The sequence below is a fragment of the Rattus norvegicus genome, chromosome 6 (assembly GCF_036323735.1).
Source record: "Rattus norvegicus strain BN/NHsdMcwi chromosome 6, GRCr8, whole genome shotgun sequence".
Classification (NCBI taxonomy): Eukaryota; Metazoa; Chordata; class Mammalia; order Rodentia; family Muridae; genus Rattus; species Rattus norvegicus.
The window spans coordinates 18,391,538-18,411,112 of NC_086024.1; the positions used below are offsets into that span (position 1 = coordinate 18,391,538).

Consider the following 19,575-nt stretch of genomic DNA (forward strand, 5'->3'; position numbering starts at 1 on the left):
GAGAGTTCATCTTGGTGGATTTTTCTTTTGATGAATGTGAAGTGTCCTTCCTTGTCTTTTTTGATGACTTTTAGTTGAAAATTGATTTTATTTGATATTAGAATGGCTACTCCAGCTTGCTTCTTCTGACCATTTGCTTGGAAAGTTGTTTTCCAGCCTTTCACTCTGAGGTAGTGTCTGTCTTTGTCTCTGAGGTGTGTTTCCTGTAGGCAGCAGAATGCAGGGTCCTCGTTGCATATCCAGTTTGTTAATCTATGTCTTTTTATTGGGGAGTTGAGGCCATCGATGTTGAGAGATATTAAGGAATAGTGATTATTGCTTCCTGTTATATTCAAATTTGGATATGAGGTTATGTTTGTGTGCTTTTCTTCTCTTTGTTTTGTTGCCAAGACGATTAGTTTCTTGCTTCTTCTAGGGTGTAGCTTGCCTCCTTATGTTGGGCTTTACCATTTATTATCCTTTGTAGTGCTGGATTTGTAGAAAGTTATTGTGTAAATTTGGTTTTGTCATGGAATATCTTGGTTTCTCCATCTATGTTAATTGAGAGTTTTGCAGGATACAGTAACCTGGGCTGGCATTTGTGTTCTCTTAGGGTCTGTATGACATCTGTTCAGGATCTTCTGGCTTTCATAGTCTCTGGCGAAAAGTCTGGTGTGATTCTGATAGGTCTGCCTTTATATGTTACTTGACCTTTCTCCCTTACTGCTTTTAATATTCTTTCTTTATTTTATGCATTTGGTGTTTTGACTATTATGTGACAGGAGGAGTTTCTTTTCTGGTCCAATCTATTTGGAGTTCTGTAGGCTTCTTGTATGCTTATGGGTATCTCTTTCTTTAGGTTAGGGAAGTTTTCTTCTACAATTTTGTTGAAGATATTTACTGGTCCTTTGAGCTGGGAGTCTTCACTCTCTTCTATACTTATTAGCCTTAGGTTTGATCTCCTCATTGAGTTCTGGATTTCCTGTATGTTTTGGACCAGTAACTTTTTCTGCTTTACATTATCTTTGACAGTTGAGTCGATGATTTCTATGGAATCTTCTGCTCCAGAGATTCTCTCTTCTATCTCTTGTGTTCTGTTGGTGAAGCTTGTATCTATGGCTCCTTGTCTGTTCTTTTGGTTTTCTATATCCAGGGTTGTTTCCATGTGTTCTTTCTTGATTGGTTCTATTTTCATTTTTAATTCCTTCAACTGTTTGATTGTGTTTTCCTGGAATTCTTTCAGGGATTTTTGTGATTCCTCTCTGTAGGCTTCTACTTGTTTATTTATGTTTTCCTATGTTTCTGTAAGGGAGTTCTTCATGTCTTTCTTGAAGTCCTCCAGTATCATGATCAAATATGAATTTGAAACTAGGTCTTGCTTTTCTAATGTGTTTGGATATTCAGTGTTTGCTTTGGTGGGAGAATTGGGCTCTGTTGTTGCCATGTAGTCTTGGTTTTTGTTGCTTGGATTCCTGCGTTTGCCTCTCGCCATCAGATTATCTCTAGTGTTACTAGAGGACAGTGGCTAGACTGTCCTATAAGCCTGTGTGTCAGGGGTGCTGTAGACCTGTTTTCCTGTTTTCTTTTAGCCAGTTATGGGAACAGAGTGTTCTTCTCTCGGGCGTTTAGTTTTTCCTATCTACAGGTCTTCAGCTGTAACACAGTTCCTGTGGGCCTGTGTCCTGAGTTCACAAGGCAGGTCTCTTGCAGCAGAAAATTGGTCTTACCTGTGGTCCCGAGGCTCAAGTTTGCTCATGGGGTGTTGCTTTCGAGCTCTCTGCGGTTGCAGCAACCAGGAAGATCTGCACCGCCCTTTCCGGGGAGCTTTGGTGCACCAGGGTTCCAGATGGCGTTCAGTGTTTTTTCTGGAGTCAGAGATGTGGGCAGAGTGTAGTCTCTTCTGGTTTCCCAGGCGTGTCTGCCTCTCTGAAGGTTTAGCTCTCCCTCCCATGGGATTTGGGTGCAGAGAACTGTTTATCTGTTCGGTCCCTTCAGGTTCCGGCGGTGTCTCAGGCGCAGGGGTCCTGCTGCTCCTGGGCCCTCCTCTACGGAAACCCAGAGGCTGTATACAGTTTCCTCTTGGGCCAAGGATGTGGGCAGGTGTGGGCAGTGTTGGTGGTCTCCTCCGCTCTGCAGCCTCAGGAGTGCCCACCTGATCAGGCGGTGAGGTCTCTCTCCCACGGGGTTTGGGAGCAGAGAACTGCTGTGGGCCGGGATCCGCGGGTTTGGGACTCCCGGTAAACACCGTAAGTGCCCAGTCCTAGAGGAATTTTGCCTCTGTGTGTCCTGAGTTCACCAGGCAGGTGCTTGCAGCAGGAAGGTTTGTCTTACCTGTGGTCCCGAGGCTCAAGTTTGCTCGTGGGTGTTGCTTACGAGCTCTCCGTGGTGGCAGCAACCAGGAAGATCTGCGCCGCCCTTTCTGGGGAGCTTCCGTGCACCAGGGTTCCAGATGGCATTTGGTGTTTTCTTCTGGAGTCAGAGATGTGTTCGCTTGTAGTTTTCTACAGGTAAGACCCATAATGTGCTAAAGTGTCAAATATAAAATTACACAGAAAACGTCTCATAAAGCAATGTTCTAGTGTATTAGCTATCTTTCTCTGGAATCCTATTTTAATGTCAGCCATTGAATTTAATCTCTTTATTCCTTGCATAACAGAGCTGGAATTTCCTCTAGAGAGTAGGCATTTGTGCTCTACCCACTAAAGTATGAAAGGAGAACCAGGGATTAATCATTTCTTTAAAGTCAACCATTTAACATCCTGCAGTGTGCATGTAGATCACGGTATTGTTAGCTAGTGACTATTAATCACACAGTTATGGGACTCTCCACTGCCATCCTCATGTAACAGAAGAAAAATAGCTAAACCGACAAACCATGGTATAGGTAAGTACAGCTGAGAGCGACTAAACAAGTAATTTAAATGAACTCAATTACTGAGTAATACCAGTGCTTATATGAGGCAGGAAACTTAAGTCTGTTCTCTCTGTTGTAGATCACTGAGAACTGGGAAAAACCCACTGTAGATGGTGGTAAGGAGAGGAGAATCACATACTTCATAGCTATGTATGGTTGGCATGATGGAGAGGTTCTTCAGTATCCGTACGTATAGAGGAGGTTGCTTCCACTTGTCTTTGATTCTCTATGGACCCTCGGACATTACAGCAGGAGAGCATGAAGACAGATAGGTCGAGGTTTGGCTTTCTAAGAGGAAGCACCTCTGAGATTCATAGGTCATCCCTTACCTGCAAAGCGTTGGCCATTAAGACTGAGGTGAGGGCAGGAGAACTGAATGTATCCAGCTTAGATGCTTTGAAAGTGCAGTAAAAGACAAACACGATCAGTTTTTCAGCAAAGATACCCACACTGGCTTCTATGGTAGATGGGAGCAGATGCAGAGACCCACAAGCAGATATGGAGACAGACAGACAGAGGGAGAGAGAGAGAATTGGAGATCTCCATCAGTGAAAGAAAGATTGTAGATTGTAGGAGTCATAGGGAGTTGAAAACACTAGAACATGGCACACAGAATCCACTAAGTAGGGCTCACTTGGCTTCACAGAGCTTGATGAGGCAAGCCTGGGTTCTTCATGGTCTGCATCAGATCCTCCATGTACTTAATATGGCTCTTAACTTGTTGTTTGTGTGGTACTCCTCACCATGTAAACCAGTAAATCTGACTCTTTTGCCTGCTCTTGGGACTGTCTTTCTCCTATTGGGGTGCCTAGTCCAGCCTTGAATAGGAGAATTTGCCTTGTCTTATTCTTCTTGTTTTGTCCTGTTTGTCTGGCTGCCTCTTGGCAGTCTGCTCTTTTCTGAAGGGAAATGGAAGGGGGAGTGGATCTGGTGGAGAGATGAAGTCTGGGTAGTGGACTGAAATTAATGAGGGAGGTGAAAGTGTGGTTCAGATGTATGAGAGAAGCATCTGTCTTCAGGATATTTTTTAAAGAAAGAAAACAAAGCCATATTTCTATCTAAGGGACTCTAAAGTTTCCACAAGTGGAAGGTAGGCTGGACAAAAGGTAGAACACAGATTCCAGGCCTCAGAGAAATCTCTCAGAGGCTTCATCACAGGCAGAATAACTCCAAGGAGAGGTTAGACATGTCCAGGCTTCAGATTCTGGAGAAATGACTCAATGTGGAGAAAACTGACACTGTGACTGGGCACAGGTCACAGAGCAAAGACATGTTACTTCACTTGTAGAAAGTAAGAACTGGGAACAACTTGATGCTGGGACACAGGCAGGCATGCTTTCCCCAGCGCTTCTGTTAAACATTATGCTCTGCTCACATTCCTAACCAGAAAGTAGAAATGAAAGGCATAAAATTCAAAATAAATGTATTCTTTACACATCAGGGAATGCTCTGTAAGTGAACCTTACAAATAAAGAAGAACTACAATGGTAAGAAACTCAAAACTAATAATGAAGCTAGTAAGAGAATCACAATATCTAATATGTGGGAAAAAGTTGCCTGACAGGATGCATTTCTGGTTCATAAAATTCATAATAACATAAGATAAATGGGGCATTTTCTACTCAGGTAGGCACTCGGTTCTCTCAGTGGTTAGGATGCTCAGCAGCATGGCGGAGTTCCAGCTCAGGTCCTGCCTATATTCTCTACCTTTTCTATCCAAGGTAAGTACCATCTTCTATAGAATGATACTACCTTCTCATTGTGACAAACAGCCAAAAGGATAGACAAGAACATGTACTGTTTGGGGAAAAGGTCATGACCTGTCTGTGTGAAAGAATCTCATATCTGAAAATAGGAACATTGTTCAGTTACCTACAGGTTCCTAAGTGCAGCACCATTCAGTCAGATGGTGATTTCCTTCAGTCACTCTGCTATTTTAGCCTGGAATTACAATGCTATTTTAAATATTTCCTTTATCTGTGCTTTAGAAACTTTTGAATTGTATGGAAAGGTTATAAAACACACAAATCAGATAATAAGCTTATTCCTAAGTAGTGTGTTCTAAAGACAAAAATATTGAAAAATATTCATTTTTCAGGCTGGAGGGATGGCTCAGAGGTTAAGAGCACTGACTGCTCATCCAGAGGTCCTGAGTTCAATTCCCAGCAACCATATGGTGGCTCACAACCACCTGTAATGAGATCCGATGCCCTCTTCTGGCATGCAAGCATACATGCAGGGAGAATGTTGTATAAATAAATAAATCTTTAAAAAATATTCATTTTTCAATAGCTGGATCACATGACACTGACCTGTGCCACTTACCATCTCTACAACTCTTGCATGATGTCTCAGTGAGGAGTGCCACAGTCAGTTTTCCTCCCTCCTGCGTGCTCAGTTATGTCTGCTGCTAGTTTGACCTGATGGCACCTGGATAAGTTCTTCCAAAGTGAGGGTTATCACACGCTTTTAGTACAACAAAGGATGGAAAATATGAATTTTTGTTCCATTTTGTATATTAAAAATAAATACTTGGAAATAGAAATTGAAGTACAACACATAAAGTAATAGGCATAAAAGATGAAATATGATTTCTGTATTAGAGAAAAATAGTAAAAAAAAAAACCTGCTAATGTAATCAGGTCTAAATAGGAGTGGCGGGCTAGATCAGTTGGGAGAGTACTCAGGACACAGGCATGGGAACCAAGTTTGATCTCAAGAAAACACATTAAAATAGATTTACCGTGTCACAATCTTGTAATTCCACTGTTGGGCAGCTGGACTATGAAGGTCCCCCAGAGCTTACTGGCCATTTAGATTAGGCCAGTTTTTGAGCCTCAAGTCCTCTATAAAAGTCTTACAAGAAACACAAGGTATATGGCTCCTGAGAACCAAAGCCTAAGATTTCCCATTTATCTCTTAATTCAAGTGCACATTAACTTGCATACAAGTATATGTGTCCATATGTGCACACATGCACATCCACACTCCCACACACATGCAGATAGACACACATAGACACATTGTACTTGAATGTGCACTCACACATAGCTCCACACATATACACATGCATGTATACACACAGACACAGGCACATACAATAGCATGTGTACACACACAGCAACCCTCCCCGCCACACACCTCTACAAACATATGCACATGCATACATACACATCTACTGACAGACACCAAAAATGTATCTGAATATGCACATACACATACTTGCACACACAAACATAAAAAAGGTCCTAAATAAATACACCGAAACTGACCAGAAATTGATGAACTTCAGAATATTAAGATCTCCATTTTCTCCAAGACAATATTTACATTTAGTGCATTCTCAAATCATAGTGGTTATTTATTTAAAGACTGACTTATTTAATGTTAAATATCTACCTCAATGTAAAAAAAACCCTAGAGAGTATTTAAAAGTATCTAAAAGTATTTTTAAAAGATGAGGTTTTTGTAGAACTGACTTCTGATTTCAAGATGCAGAAAGCTACAACAGCAAGGATGTTAGAACTTGCCTAAAAATAGAACATATTCATAAATGAAAAATATAGAGTCCAGGTGCACAGTTATACATACATGGCTGGGTTCCAAGACGTTTTAGTGGGGGAGAGTAAAAGCCCTTTAATAAATCATGCTCTAAAATACAGGTATCTACATAAGAAGATTAACTTTGTACTTTTTGCTACTTGCTGTGAAGCAATAGCTTGGTTGGGGTATTTTTAATAAAATGTAGCTGAGCTTTGCTATTATTTTGCATTAAATACTGATATTTTTTAGGTAAGACCTAACAGTTACCAAACATAAAGTAATCAAATTCTTTTAAATTGATGTTTGGTAAATAAAGTCATGGCAATCAACAGTGTCAAAGAATTGTGGGGTGTGGAGCACTTTAAAGAAGAGTCTGTAGTTCTCTATGAAGTCTATAATATATAGATCATATGTTATCTGGGTTAGTTATCTACCCTCTTTTATACAATGAAGAAAGATTTTATTGTAAATATAACACATCACACTCATGATATCACCTATTCAATGACTCAGCCAAGTCCACTCCCAGAGAAATGATGATTGAACCAGTCCTCCTTCCAGAGCAATAATTACCCAGGGAAACAGCCTTTGTAGAGGAAGGCCTATTCTGAGGATAAATGAAAACTTTTGTCCACAAAAAGACATGTGCAACAGTGTTGACATTGTGTTGATTTAGGCACTGAGGCAAAGAAAAGAACATTATTAAATCTACTTCAAAGGCAAGAATCTTTAGCAATATATTTATAAATAATTCCCTTTGCTTAGGTTTGTAGACAAGTATAGAAAATGTTAGTTCTTGTTTTGGATTGTAGTATAGAGGTATAAAGTTATCAAAACTCACTGGATAGTACTGAAATGCAAACTAAACAAAATTTTATACTTTGCAAAATGTCAGAATATTCTGATTTGCCATGAATTATTGCTATATTCAGGCAACAGCTATTTTGTGTAAGCTGTCAAATGTGGAGGCCATTTAATTTCTAATGTTAACATTTGTATATTTCATTGCATGAAATGAATGTCCTCATATGTCATTAACATTTATTTGTTCAGATAAAGGAATATGTATGTGCCTTAGTCACTAGAAAGTTATCACAGAATAGATGTATACTACACAGAATACACACACACACACACAGAGGGAGAGAGATAGAGAGAGACAGAGACAGAGAGAGACAGAGAGACAGAGTTGGAGATGAGACAGAGACATAGAGACAAAGACAGAAACAGAGACAGCTTGTATTGTCCACTGTGCACAGAATTTTCAAAGAACCAATATTTTCCCTGAGTATTTAATATACCTGTAAGGAATCATTATTTTCATTCTGTCCATGAAAAATTAGAAGTAACAAGGATTTGTGATGCCAGTCTGATTCTAAATTTATTGCTATACAGAATTTGAGCTTGAGGAATTTTCTTGTTCTTAGACATCTTGGACTGTTGTAGCATTGCCTGATAGACTAGATGGTTTGAAAAATAGACACTCAATAGTATGAGCCTGTGCTGGGAATTCCAAGATGAAAGGACACTTGATGCTTTGCAGATAGCTATATCTCATTGAATCACATGGAACCTATGTTTTTAGATTCTGCCCTTATGAGCCTAATGTGTCTGAAGGTGTGACCAACACCACTCCATCTGGACCTTGAGTGCTTGCACTTGATTTTGAGGAAGACACATACTCTATTTGTGGCAGCTTTGATTCTGAACCCCACCTGATAGAACTTCTAGATAGCTTGTTCTTTCAGGCAAAGGCTACCACACACACAGGGTGAACTTAATCTGCTGGTAAAGTATTTGTGACTGTATTGAGACAAAATGTTTTTTCCTAACAAATCCCCCAATGACTTTTGTCTTCTTATTTCAAAGAGAAGCATGGGATGACAATGAGAATGCTTCCATTAAAAATGAAACTAATTACAGAAAATGGAGATCTGGGGTTTATTGAGAAGTATAGATTCCAATAAAACAAGCTGCTCTTAATGTCTCCACGAGAGAAAGACAGCTACAACATGTTTCATCTACAGTTCAGTTAGCTGTGTATAGTGTTTGAGGAGTAAAAATAGTGTACAGCTAAAAGGTTCAACTCAGGTATGAGGTAGTGTATGTGGTTACAGACCTAAATTACTGATGGCACTTCTCTTCTAATGTAGAAAGTTAAAAAATGCATGTGAAGAAATGTCAGCCTGCACAGTATCAACCACCTCAGATGATAAATGCAAGACTCTGCAATCTAATATCCAGTTGCTTTGTGGTTATTGCCTTGGCATACATGATAATAAGGAATCAGAATGCTCAGTGAGCTTTATGAAAATGTCCCTAAGCAGACTGAGGTTAGGAGAATGGGACTTTTCTTACCATATCCCTGCACTATACATAGCATTAGAATATTTCCTCTCTATTGTACACTGGGAATATAGCTATTTCCATTCTACAAAGAAAGATGTAAAAGGGAGGTGTCTTAAGCTTTTATTGATAGGGAGAGACACCATGATCATGGCAACTCTTATAAAGTCAAGCATTTAATTGAGGGCTGGCCTAGAGTTTCAGAGGTTTAGTGTATTTTCATCGTGGCAGGAAGCATGGCAGACATGATGCAGGAGAAGGAACTTAGTTCTACATCCAGATCTACAGGCAGCAGGAAGTAAACTGGCTTGTGTTTCTGAGATATCAATGCCCATCCCTTAGTGATATACCTTATCCAACAAAGCCACATCTATTCCAACAAGACCATATCTCTTGAGAGTGCCAATCAATGTGGACCTATGGGGACCATTTTCTTTCAATCCACCAAAGATGGCCTCATCTTTTCTTCATTGATCCAAGAACTTTTTCCACTCATACATCACCAAGAGCCAAATGATTATAGGTCTTGCATTAAATATGATTCAAATGAGAAGCTACATAAACATAAACATTATATATATATGTGTGTGTGTGTGTGTGTGTGTGTGTGTGTGTGTGTGTGTGTGTGTATACATACATACATAGATATGCAGTGACGAATACAAAGTGACTCCAGTCTGTGTCCTGCTAGGTTACAGCTTCACTGGGATCAACCATCATAGTCATAGAAACTGTGTCACTTGGATACATATTTGTCTTATCATAGAAAATACCTTTTTTTCTAGCCTACAATCCCATCTGCTCATCCAGGAGGCTGCCTATGAGTCCAGCTTTACTCTATGTAACACATGTTACCTATTAAAGTACAGTTTTAGATTTACTTTGAAGTCTATACATTTTGTAACACTTTCAAGTTTTTCATTCTAACTGATACATTAAATAATTTTAGTTAGTAGGAGAAAGTTATTCTGATTCAAGTTCACAGGTAAAAGAAATTAATGGAAAGGCCAGTTTTCTTACCTTCAAGTACATGACTTTCAAGTTTTTAATTCCTAATGCTAGATTACACATACACATGCACAGGCATAATGTTTAGAAAACGGGACTAATAGCACTGTCTAGAAACAAGCAGAAATGCATGATGAATGTACTGAAGAAGCTCAAGACAATGATACCCTTTAGTATCTAGCTCTGTCCAAACATGCTATAATGGAATCTTTGACTCATTTAATTTCAGGCAACACTCCTTAAATGAAACGGGATTCTTAATACACTTAGCACATTTTCATGGGAAGATACCAGTTGCTCTGCTAGTTACCCAATGCACATAGAACAGAGACGACTATCAGGAGAGTCGATAGGAGTACAGAATTGCTTTAAGCATTAAATAATATTTTGGGAAGATTTTCTATATCTTGGATTAAAACATTTGCTGATATGATTTATAGAGAACCATCGGCATGGTGCACATTCTGCATTTGACCCTGGGTAATGCCTTACTAGTTAACTTCTGTAAAACTCAGCATCTTTACGACTTGCTTCCATGAAGTGGTAATTTGAGGTAACTGTGCCAGCTGAAAAAAATGGACAATGATTCTATTTTCCATTTGGAAAAGAATATTTCTGTTAATAATGTTTCTCAGCAGTTTTGGTGGGGAGACTATTTTTTTAGCTCTGCTCATTTTTACTGCTCTATGTAATAGAAGGTAAATAAAGTGATATAACAGCTAGGTGTTAGCCCATTTTCATGTTTGATTTTCCCACAATTAAAAAGAATACAAAGCATACACAACTGCTTGTTTTACAGAATCAAGTAATATATTGAATGGGAAATTACACTGAAACTATAAGGAAATATTCCTGACCTGAGATTTGTCTCAAGAATCCAAATTCAAATTGTTTGCTTCAAAATTCTCACAGTTCATAGCAAATTCTAAAAGGGTGACTAATATGCCTAATTCTATGGTAGTATTTTGGTGGATGCCTTTGTGATGTTTCACATTTGGGTGTGCATATTTGGATACTGATATTTTCTTAGATCCTTAAGTACGGGACATGCGTCTCACTTATAGATTACAAAGCTTAGAGCAGATAATCATTATCTAAAATGGGTTCTGGGCCTCAGAATCAGTTCACTCATGTCCTTTATACTATTCAAGGCACGTTCTCAGAACCACAAGATCAATGAATGCAGCTTTGTCAGTTTCAGATACTCAGAAGAAAAATTCAGTTATATAGCACACATTGTTGCTGGATTTAGTGGTTATGCTTCTTCTTGTCTTCCAGATTGTTTCCTTTGACTATTTGCCACCTGATTGAGCTGGATAAACACACATACACACACATACACACACACACACACACATACACATACACACACACATACATACACACACAGACACACTCATATACAGATACACACACACACACACACACACACACACACCTCTTACATATATATACAGATCTTGCAGATACATAGCTTTTGCATTGCCTGAAGATCTTGTTTTTATATGGCTTTTGTATACACATACACAAGCATACAGCTCATATACACATATCCCTTGCATATACACACACAGCTCTTGCATATATACACAGATCTTAAATATATACAGTTTCTGAACCACCCCCAGATTTTGTATTTATATGGCTTTTGTATACATGCACATACACACAGCTCTTTCATACACACACGGCTCTTGAACACATGCAATTCCTGCTTGCAAGACAGCTCTGGGTGAGTATCTGTCCTCTCTAGAAGGTCATCACATAGGGTAGATGCTTCAAACATGCTCTCAGTCAACAGTTTCTTAATGGTCTTGTAGAACATTCCATTGGAATAAAAAGACAAAAGGAATATGGTCTCCTTCAATTTCTTACTTGAAAAGTCTTGAGTATGCACAGATGCTATATAATTTATATCTTTGAGGACAAAATAGGGCTCCTATTTAGACCCCAGAAAATAAATTGATGTTGTATTCCTAATGTGATGGTTATTTTATTTATTTATTTATTTTTATCAACTAGGGAAAAGGAAGCTTTATCTATCAAGTTATCTGTAGGTAAGTCTATGACATTTCTTGATTGTTTATTGAATTGTTACATGTAGGGATCTGCGACATGCCGCGCCTCAAAGATTGCGCTGGTTTCCTCCTTCCACCCTCCCAATGGTGAGCGCTCCTTGCAGTAAACAAGTCCTTATTTGGCTATGCCTGCCTGGCCTGCTAGCTTCCGCATAGTGACAGCCTATATGCATGACCCACGTGGCTTGCTGGGATTGGCCAGCGCTATCTATTTAAGTGTGGTGCGGGGGTTTCCTGGAGTCAGAAGATTGTATCAAGGTTCCTGAGTAAAACTGCTTGAAGAAGATCTTCACTGGTCGTGTCTTCCTTGCTGGTCGAGGTTGGGCGTGACAGTTAGAGCCCAGACCCTATGTGCAGTGCCACCACTAGGTAAGATTGTTATACAAGAAAAGAGGTTGAGCCCCCCATCCCCCATTGAGTCCTGGGAGATTCACACATTCCAGGTCTCTGGGACTTTCTAGATGTTCCTTCCATACCCCATACCCCATACCCCACCCCCAGGGGCACCATATTTCCATTAATTCTTCTGGCCCTCTGGATATCTCTCTTGTCTCCCCAATAACTGATTTTGTCCCTCATTTCCCTTTCTTACTCTCCTCTCTTATCCAGGTCCCTCCTTCCTTCTGCCTCCCATGATTATTTTGTTCCCTCCTCTAAGTGGGATTGAAGCATCCTCACATGGACCTTCCTTTTTGTTTGACTTTTTAGGATCTGTGAGTTGTATCATATGTATTCTATTCCTTTGGGCTAATATCCACTTACCAGTGAGAATATACCAGGTATATCGATTTGGGTCTGGGTTAGCTCATTCAGGATGATATTTTCTAGTGTATTTGCCTAAAAATTTATGATGTTCTTATTTTTAATTAACCAAAATGCCCAGCAGTTGGGAGATGGAACCTGAGGAGACCACCTACAATAGATAGATAGGGTCCCCACTGGAGGGGTGGGGACACCAACCCACCTTCAAAATTTTTTATCCAGAATTGTTTCTAAAAGAAATGTAGGGATAAAAATAGTACAGAGGCTACAAGAAGGGCTGACCAGTGACTGGCCCAATTTGGGATCAATCCCATGGTCGGGCATCAAACCCTGATACTATTACTGATGCTATTTTGTGCTTGCAACCAGGAGCCTAGTATGGCTGTCCTCCAAGAGGCTCTGCTAGCAGCTGACTGAGATGGATGCAGATACTTAGAGCTAACCATTGGTCTGAGGTCAGGGACCCCTATGGAATAGTTAGGGGAAGGATTGAAAGAGCTGGCAACACAATAGGAAGACCAACAGTATTAACTAACCTAGAATCTTGGAAGCTCCCAGAGACTAAGTCACTAACCAAAGAGAATACAGGAGCTGGTTCATGGCTTCTGGTGCATATGTAGCAGATGACTGCTTTGTCTGGTGTCAATGAGAGAGGATATGCCTAATCCTGTAGAGACTTGATACCCAAAGGAAGGGGGAGTACCCTCACCATTTCAGAAAAAAATGGGAGGGGGATGGAGTAAAAACTCTGGGAGGGGGTACCAGGAGCAGAGACATTTGGGGTGTCAATAAATAAAATATGTTTTTATTTTTTTAAATAGGCTGGGCAAACAGGGGAGAACAAGTTAGTAGCCAGGGTGCCTCCATGGTCTCTGCTTCAGTTCCTTCTTGAGATCTTGCCTGACTTCCTTTCATAATGGACTGTATGCTGGAACTCCCCCAATGTTGTTTTGGGTCTTGGTATTTATGACAGCAACAGAAAACCAAGTATAGACTGACTAATAACTGAGGATATAGTTGTCAAGATGACTGTGATAAAAATCAAAGAGGGAATTGACATTATGTACAAAGTCAGGCCAGGGATTTTGTAAGTACTTAAATGTTTGAAGTGGAGGTTCTCAGTGGCTGTTGGACTCTTGCACTGATTAGTAAGGGGAGAAAAGAAAGGAGGTTTGTGAGGAAAGTGCTTGGATTTCTTATTCAAGGAACCAGACTTATAATGGTGATATCACAAGAATTTCAGCCAGAATAGAGCTATATGTTTAAGGGGAAAGGTCACTAATTCTAACCCCCAGCCACTTTAGTTATTTTTTCTGAACAGACACGTAGAAGCTTAAGTATTTTGGAAGAAGGAAGCTTCAACACTCTTGGTTTGTTTGCTTGCTTTCTGTTTGAATATTCTAGTTCAGAGATACTAGAAAAATGCATAAAAGAGAAATCTCCTCAGTTGAGATTAGAGTTAAGCAGGGTTTGAATGCTATGAACTCTTTCCTGTCTCATGGATGGCAAAATTACCATGCCTGTCATGTTGTGGCATGTCACAGAGCCAGTCAACTGGCAGAGGTTTGTTCTATTTACCAAAAGCATTTGTAGCTTGAAATTGATTTGTTAACTTAATTCAGAGGCTTTGAGGCATGCTAGAAGTCAGAAGTAGAGGGGAATTTGGTACCCTAGATGATGGGCTGGAAATAGGGAATTCCTCTAGGGTGGACCCTGCCACTTCTACATACTGCCTAAGTGATCTCAGTGCATGTGCCTCTTCTCTCAAACTGTGAAATGAGGGCAGCTGCAACAATGAACTTCCCTGCTATGCCCATCCTCTCTATGAGGCATGAAGCCAGACAATGCAGTATCTTAGAATTATGGGGCCTGAGGGCTTGAATGGAAGCATTCTAATACAATCTTTCTTTCAGGAAATGCTAATTATTCAACTTGAATGATTTGTTTTGAATTCATTCAATTTTAGCTCAATATATTCCTTTTGTTAAAGGAGATATAAATGTGGATTTTATATTAATGTATATCTTTATTATGATATATATTTTAATTGTCACTTTCATAGTAAGATACAGGCATTAATGTAATAGATTTATTATTGAAGACAAAATTTCAATGACTTTTTCAGAGTAATTTCATAGAAGCACCAACTTCATTAAACTGCAAAGCTGATCACTCTGTAGCAAATAGAACCAAGTTGTATGTTTAGTGATGTCTGAAGAATTTTGATTATCAGTGACTGCAGGTATGATGTTATTGGCATCTTGCTGGTAATAGCCAGAAATGCCATAGAGTAACCCACATGCACAGTGATACCACAACTTACAAAAAATGATTAAGTTATGAGGTTTTTAATGTAGAGGCTTTACATTCAGTAGGAGAACCTAGATCTTATGTGGTATTCCAGAAACAAATTCTGAAGAAAACTATAAAACATGAAAATACAAGGCCTCACAGATTTTTGAGGAAATCACTCCAGGGGGAACATGTGAGATCAATATTTTAGTGTTTTTGTATAATTATTAAATGAATTTCATCTGCCTGTATTAATAATAGTTACTTACTTTAAGCAATAAAAAGGAAGCATTCACACACACACACACACACACACACACAAATACATGCTATACACAAAGGTAAATGTCATCTTACTTTTTATTTTGTACTTGCCTAGACAGTTATTAGTTTATTTGAGGCTTTTACAGTTACTGTGAGATTCTACAGAGGCTAAACAATTTATAAACTTTCAACATCAAATAAGCAAGTCATTCATAATCTCTGAAATCACCAAGTGTGAAATTGCTATTTTGTGTCCTGACAAGAATATCAACATGTCAAAAATCAGGTTTTTGACGAATCTATCAACATTATTAAGATTGTAAATTCTTATAAATACCATATGAAAGCATAGAATAGCTCAAAAATCAAATTATAAATTCAGATTAAGAAGTTTGCTGTTTCCTCTATTATAAATATTTTTAGAAATCTTAGTTGTAGTTTCAATTAAGTAAGTGAATAAATTCATAAACCCATAGGAATCGAGCAACTAATTGAATTCATATCACAGATATCCTCATACTTGCAAGGGGAATTAGGAAAGAGCACTAACCATCCCCCACAATTGAGACGGTTTATCAAAGACTGTTGAGTGTTCCTTTGAAGTAATGGTAGAAATTGAGAATAGGGGAGAGTCCACAGAAATTCATTGAGTGTAATCACTAATGTGTTGTAAATCAATTTCCTCTGTGTCAGAGTCGATACATTCCATCTTTCAGGAAAGTTCATCAACACTCAGGATGCCCTAAATGGAGGCTCATAGAGATTCGTCAAGTATTGAAGACTCTTTGTACTTCAGACACAGAGTCCACAGGGACCTGAGCTGAGGCTGATTTCAAAGCTTCTTCACGGAGATCATCATGTCATTGTACAAGATGGTGCTGTGGGAGCATTCAGAGGAGGGAGCAAGCAAGAGTCCTACCCAGCTATGAAGCTGATGAGCTATAGCAACAATCAGAATAAAGCTACAGTAGTGGCACATAGTTTGGCTTTAACAACACTCGAATAGATCACTCAACAAAAGGTAAATTAGCCTAGTATTGGAGACCGGGCCAACTGTCCAGGGATAGTGAAGGCGTAGATCCTAGAGAATTGTCATTTAACTAAACCAGCATAATCCCAAACTATTTTCTGAAAATGTGTCCTTATACTTCCAGGTAAGTATAGTCCTCAGCCTTTATAAAGGGAGGGTAGAGATGATACCAGGAAGGAAAGGGTGGGAGCTGACCGAGAGAGATCTGGGAGAGATAACTAGAATCAGGAGGCATCCTTGGAATGATCTAGAAGGTTAGGGAAATGGAAACTCCCAGGAATCTATGAGGTTGACCCTAACTAAAACTTATAGAAATGGGAGGGGGAATTCAGAGCCTGACTTGACCATCTTTGGTAGCCAGGCAGGACTTTCAATTGAGGTACTAGGAAACAAACATGGCCACAAAACCTTCAACCTACAGTTTGCCCTGCTTACACAATGGAATTGGTAAAGATTTTTTTCCCAATCTGTTCGTTGCCGTTTTGTCCTATTGACAGTGTCCATTGCCTTTCATGAGGTCCCATTTGTCGATTCTTGATCTTAGAGCATAAGGCATTGGTGTTCTGTTCAGGAAATTTTCCCCTGTGCCTACGTGTTTGAGGTTCTTCCCCACTTTCTCTTTGATTAGTTTCAGTGTATCTGGTTTTATGTGAAGGTCCTTGATCCACTTGGACTTGAGTTTTTTACAAAGAGATAAGAATGGATTGATTTGCATTCTTCTACATGCTGACTGCAAGTTAAACCAGCTGGAAAGAACCCAGATGTCAGATGCCCTTCAACAAAGGAATGAATGCAGAAAATGTGGTACATTTACACAGTAGAATACTACTCAGCTATTTAAAACAATGACTTCATGAAATTCTTAGGCAAATGGATGGAACAAGAAAATATCAAGCTGAGTGAGGTAATCCAGTCAAAAAAGAACACACATGGTATGCACTCACTGACAAGTTGTGCCCCAAAGTTCAGAATACCCAAGATATAATTCACAGATTATATGAAGGTAAAGATGATGGAGGACCAAAATGTGGATGCATCAGTTCTTCTTAGAAAGGAGAACAAAATACTCACAGGAGGAAATACAGGGATGGAGAATGGAGCAGGGACTGAAGGGAAGGCCATCCAGAGACCGCCCTACCTGGGGATCCATCTGATATGCAGCCACCAAACCTAGTCACTGTTGATGATGCCAAGAAGTACTTGCTGAGAGGAGCTTGATATGGATGTCTCCTGAGAGGCTCTGCCAGATCCTTACTGATACAGAAAGGATGCTTATAGTAAACCATCAGAGTAAGCATGGATACCTCAATGGAGGAGTTAGAAAAAAGACTGAAGTAGCTGAAGGGGTTTGCAACCCTATAAGAACAACAATATCAACTAACTATACCCGCCAGAGCTCCCAGGGACTAAACCACCAACCAAAGAGTACACATGGAGGACCCATGGCTCCAGCTGCCTATGTAGCTGAGGACGGAATTGTCTGGCATCAATATGGCAAGAAGTCCTTGGTCTTCTGAAGGCTCATTTCCCCAGTGTAGCAGAATGCCAGTGTGTTGAGTTGGGAGTGGGTGGGTGGGAGGCAAAGCATCATCATAGAAACAGGGGGAGCGGCAATGGGATTGGAAAACAGGAAAGGGGATAACATTAAAAATGTAAATACATAAAATATCCAATTAAGAAAAAGAAAATTTAAAAAAGGAAATGAAAAATCTCTAGTATAAACACAAATAAATAAATAAGTCATTGTAGATGGACCTATCACCTAAGTCATCACTACGAGGTAGAGAAAAAAATTCATTAAGTGTAGCAGGTTTTTGTTTGTTTGTTTGTTTTAGAGAAAATATAATTTAAAAAGTAGAAGATACATTGAAAACTTATTTACAGAATGTATTGTTGACATATTTTTGTTAATTTGTACTACAATTGAGTTAAAACATGTTTATTACCACACACAGACACACAAAGACTCTCTCTCTCTCTCTCTCTCTCTCTCTCTCTCTCTCTCTCTCACACACACACACACACACACACACACACAGATGTTAGATGTTCTGGGTTAAAAGTGGTGTGGAAATTGTCAGAGTAGCCAAATAATGACTGGTCCAACTGGAAACCAATGCCATAAGAGGGAGTCTACCTCTGACATGATAGTTCAGAATCATAGAATAGAACTAAATAATAATGGCAAAAATGTCAATGAAGGCATGCCTACTCACAGGTCAATGGTGCCTAGACCAAATGCCATTAGAGAAGCTTCATTAAGACACTGTTGGAAATAGATGCAGAGACCCACAGCCAAAAATTAGGCAAAGCTTTCAGAATCATGCAGAAAACGTGGAGGAAGGATTGTAGGAGTCAAAGAGGTCTAGGACACCACAAGAAAACCTATAGAATCAACTAACCTAGGTTCATGAGGCTCATATAGACTCAACTGCCAACAATGGATCCTGCATGAAACTGACCTAAGCCTTTTGCATATGTGTTACAGTTGTGTAACTTGGTATTCTTGTGGGACTATGGACTGTTGGAGTTGCTTACCTTTGCAATCCTTACCTCCTTCTGGGTTGTCTTGTCTAGCATTAAAAGGAAAAGAGGTACATAGGCTTACCACACTCTGACATGCAGCAGCTTGTTGATAGCCATGGGAACCCTGCCCTTTTCTGAGCAGAAATGGAGGAAGAGTGGATTAGTGAGGAACTCAAAGGAGAGGAGGAAGGAGAAACTGTGGTTGGGATGCAAGAATTAATAAATTAAAATTAATTAATTTATTAAGTAATTTTTATAAAAGAAAATTTATCTTTCAACATAGGGAAAAAGCCTATTACAGAAAACCACAACCAATTCAAATGCAGAGTCATGGAGCCTTGGCCCAGTGGTCACTTCGGTTGAACAACTCCTGCGACTAAGGCTCAGGGAACATTGTAGAAGGGGAATGGGATAATTGTAAGAGCCAGAGGATCAAGAAGATCATTGTCAGGACCGGGCACTTCCAGTGTTTACCGGGAGTCCCAAACCCGCGGATCCTGGCCTGCAGCAGCTCTCTGCTCCCAAACCCCGTGGGAGAGAGATCTCACCGCCTAGTCAGGTGGGCACTCCTGAGGCTGCAGAGCAGAAGAGACCACCAACACTGCCCACCCCTGCTCACATCCCTGGCCCAAGAGGAAACTGTATAAGGCCTCTGGGTTCCCATAGAGGAGGGCCCAAGAGCAGCAAGACCGCTGCGTCTGAGACACCGCCAGAACTTGAAGGGATCTACCAGATAAACAGTTCTCTGCACCCAAATCCCGTGGGAGGGAGAGCTAAACCTTCAGAGAGACAGACACTCCTGGGAAACAAGAAGAGACTGCACTCTGCACACA

The 19,575-nt window shown here is 39.8% G+C and overlaps 1 long non-coding RNA gene across 1 annotated transcript; it reads left to right on the forward strand.

Moving 5' to 3' along the window:
- Positions 1-1,091: 1,091 nt before the first annotated feature.
- LOC120103474 (uncharacterized) lies at positions 1,092-17,760 on the forward strand. Its single transcript, XR_005505697.2, has 5 exons — positions 1,092-2,486; positions 4,520-4,614; positions 11,069-11,522; positions 11,813-14,872; positions 15,903-17,760. It is a non-coding gene; the product is annotated as an uncharacterized LOC120103474 (long non-coding RNA).
- The last annotated feature ends 1,815 nt before the right edge of the window (positions 17,761-19,575 follow it).